General features: G+C 33.3%; 1 pseudogene; it reads right to left on the bottom strand.

Annotated features, from left to right (window-relative positions):
- Positions 1-2,277: 2,277 nt before the first annotated feature.
- Positions 2,278-3,033, bottom strand: LOC112500480 (annotated as a pseudogene).
- Positions 3,034-3,945: the final 912 nt, after the last annotated feature.

Consider the following 3,945-nt stretch of genomic DNA (forward strand, 5'->3'; position numbering starts at 1 on the left):
GCATTGATCTGGTCCAAAACACTTGCACATGCACACCTTGAATAATTCTGTGAATGATGTGCAATTATTTCACTACTAGAAAACAGAATATCAGCAACGGATATTAGTAGGCAAACAAAAACAAAGGATTGCATGCTAATATACCTTTCACCAAATCAGTAATTATAATTATAATGACTTTATTTGTTTAAATGTTGTTACTTAATTATGGTATGGAAAAGATTTATGAGTTTGAATTTCTCTCTTTTAATTTTCTATACCTAATAAATTACAACTAACATGATAACAAATAGATGAACAACTTTTAACGTTTCAAATACGATCTCATATTTCTTTGATAAACAGGAAGATTTGGTGTTGATGCGGTCAAACGGCTGATTTAATTTGTAGACATTGGTTATGAGATTATTTTGAGTGTTTCAAGGTCTAAAAGTATTTTGATATACTTAATTAGCGACATTTCATTCTTTTTAGAGGTTTTGTTAGATGTATAACAGCTGGTTCTACAAAAATGGAAAATGGAATTCTGCGATATGTTCTATAAACCCTAAAGATGTAGCTATGAATAACTTATAATATGTATGTTGTACCGGCTCAACTAGTAAATAACTGTTATGTATTAGGGCTCCTTCCTATATGTTTCTAATTTGAGAATTCTCAGGATCACTAACGTTGTGTTCTCGAGTCCTTTTTCACGAAGGAATGAAAAAGTAAAGGGAAGGAAAGTAATGGGGGGGGGGGGGGAATTGTATTCTCAATTTTTTTTATTAACCTGGATATCCAACCTGCTATGCAAACCGACTAATCCCAGGTCGACTACCTGCTTTACAGGTAGCCATGAGTCACCGCATTTGAACCTCCGTGGTCACAAGGGGTTTTTTATTCCTTCTTGTATTTGAACATGAGACCTCGAGACAATTTTGACCTTTTGAGCCCAAGCTCAGACCAATCAGACACCACCCTTGTGGTTATTCTTAGATTTTTTAGGAGTGAAAGGAAAGAAAAAAAGAAGAAAAACAAAGCTAATTAACACAAAAAATATTAAAAATATTTACAAAATTACACATGTACTCATCCATTAATTTTAATATGTAAATTAAATAAAAGTATAGTTGTGTTCTCGAGTTCTTTCTCTTTCCTTTATTTTCTTTTCCTTCCTTTCTTTTATTTTCTTTCCAAATTCGAGAAAACCGTATAGGGGATTTTCTAAGTTGTTATTTCTAGGGTTTCTTGTGCAGTGGCGAACCAATATTTTTGCTAATTGGGTGCACTTTTAAGGTGGATCAAAAGCTCTCCAAAGTGTTTTTAGGCAAATGACACGGTTTTGAAGGATTTTTGCTGAGCGGGTGCACAATTTATATTGATTTCGATGAACTTTTTTGGTTTTCGTGATTTATTACAAGGGATTTTTTGCCTTATGTTCGTTGTATTTTTTTGCTAATATACAAGAGCGTTGCTCAAAATTTAGTGTGTGCACCTTTCATACCCAAAATAGTTTTTTACTTGTGAAAATCTATTGAGCGATTGTATCTTTCATACCCATTTTTTTACTTGTGAAAATTAGTTGAGCGGGTATACGAGACCCTGCTCGGCAACTCATAGGCCCTTTGCTCATGCTATAAATAGACTTACGTGTAAACTAACTTGAACATTTACAGTTAAAACACAAAGCTTATGCTTTGGGATTGGGCGTCACACTACTAAAAATAACAAGATACGTACAATTCAAAATCGATAATTATATGAAACAATACTACTAAATGAAAGACTATTACCTATAGACGTTTCCTTGGTAAATTCGTCACTAAAGGGGTGAATTGTTACAAAAACGTCAAAAAGGTTAGTGGGCGAATTATTGGTGGGAGGCTCAAATTAGTGACATATAACCCATGTGTTTTCTAGGTGATCCGTTGGTATTTTTTTTGAAAAGCATCAGAATCTACCGAAACTATTGGTATTTTCTGGGTGATACGCAGGTAATTACCAACAGAAATTTCACTGGTTGACTTTTGTAGGTAAGAATCATTTGTTTTATAGTGATATAATTTCTTCATCCAAACAAGGAAAAGTAGAAAAGATTGATTTATCAAATATCGTTTGTGAGACTTAATTTTTGTACGGTTTAAAATGGGATTGAACTAGTTTAATTTAAAGCATTTCTATATAACTAATTAAATAAGTTCAATTAAATTTTCTAAACGTTCATAAACAGTAATATAAATCAAGTCTTTCTAAATAAAAAAATGAATGTTAAAAATGTAATTCAATTGAGATCGTCTACAATTTTGATTGAATTTTATAAACAACTTTCTTGTCCATTTGGAAGGCCTTTGCAAGAAGATCATTAGCAATACCTGGGTTAGAATCGAACAGTACATTTACAATGGTAATGGCACCTGGATTATGGCTACTCAAAACGGCAATAAGAAGAGCATAACTGTTTCCAATGGTGCTTTGGAAGTGAACTAGACCTTGTGGGAAGACAAAACATCCCCCTTCTGAAGGACTTTAGTGATGAGACAGTTTTCAGGGTTAGATGTGACAAAATCAACTTCAATATTGCCTTCTAGGACCGTCAAGATTTTAGTGGCCCTAGGGTGCTGTTTGGAGGGTTAATACCCAATAGAGCGAAGTCAATACGAGCCATTGAAATACCAAAAGTGTTAAGTCCCGGTAACTCTGCTACAGTTACGACAGTCACATTAGACCCAACCGCATTTGATGTATCTCTCATAAGGTGGAGCCCACTAAAAAAGAAATTGTCTGCTCGCACAATCTTTGGATCTTTGCATACCTCACCATTCACGAATACTATTAAAAAAACAAGCAAGAAGCTGATCATAAACACATAACAAATACTACAAATTTTCAGATTATTAACATTTGAGCATTTTTACATTTAAAGATTATATTTTTTTGACCTCTACGTTTTGGTACAACTACACAAAAGTCTTGGAGAGGACTTGAATATGAAGCCATAGCAAGTGAACAACTCCCCATGTGGAGACTGAGTAAAAACAAACGAGATGTCATTGTTGGGAAGTGGAAACTTGTTCTTGTTGAACTTTGTTGACTCGAGAAATATATGAGATGAAGTATGCAACTTGGTGATGTCTTTATATAAAAAACAATGGAACATAAAAATTAGCTTATGTGATATGACATATTTTTATTAATTAAAAACATGTAAAAAACAGTACGACGTCGACAAATTCATCAAATACGTCAACGTTTGATACATTTCAATTTAATCATTTTTATATTTTAGATAATATTTTGGTGGAATATTAAATGTTTATTATACATTGATCATAATATATGAGCCCGTCCCTAATCCAACACGGGTTCAAAGACATAGTGCGTGACCCAAATTCGAAGTCCGACATAGTTTTTTGATACAAACACAACGAACATTTGCAATGGTAATGACATGAATTTTGGCCACTCATACCTGCAATAGCAACGCATAGCCAAATCTGATGATCATTTAGAAATGAACTAGAACACGTTGGAAAGATGAATCACCATTTCAAGTACTTTTATATGGTTTTTAGGGTTAAACGTGACAATACCCAACTTGAATATTACTGTCTTCAAGGGAAACCAATATTTTAGTGACCGCAGGGTGCGTATGTGCAATAACCCATCGTACAAGTATTTTGAGTCCTGACACTCTACTATGATTACAATAACAAGTCATTGTAGACATAACAACAATTCGATAGCGTTTGGTATACGATGGTTGAGTTATTTTTACAAAATGTTGGCTTTCGGCCTTTTCATTTTTAATAATTAGAATTTTGAGTTTGGATCGTAGATAAGCAACTATAATTAAACAACACAAATGTAAAGGACCGTCAAAATAATATAGTACTTTTATTCAGTTTTTGATATAACAAGACGAAGATGAAACAAATACATATCAAGAAGCTGTAAATTGTAGGT

This window comes from Cynara cardunculus (assembly GCF_001531365.2).
Source record: "Cynara cardunculus var. scolymus isolate 2C chromosome LG 17, CcrdV1, whole genome shotgun sequence".
NCBI lineage: Eukaryota > Viridiplantae > Streptophyta > Magnoliopsida > Asterales > Asteraceae > Cynara > Cynara cardunculus.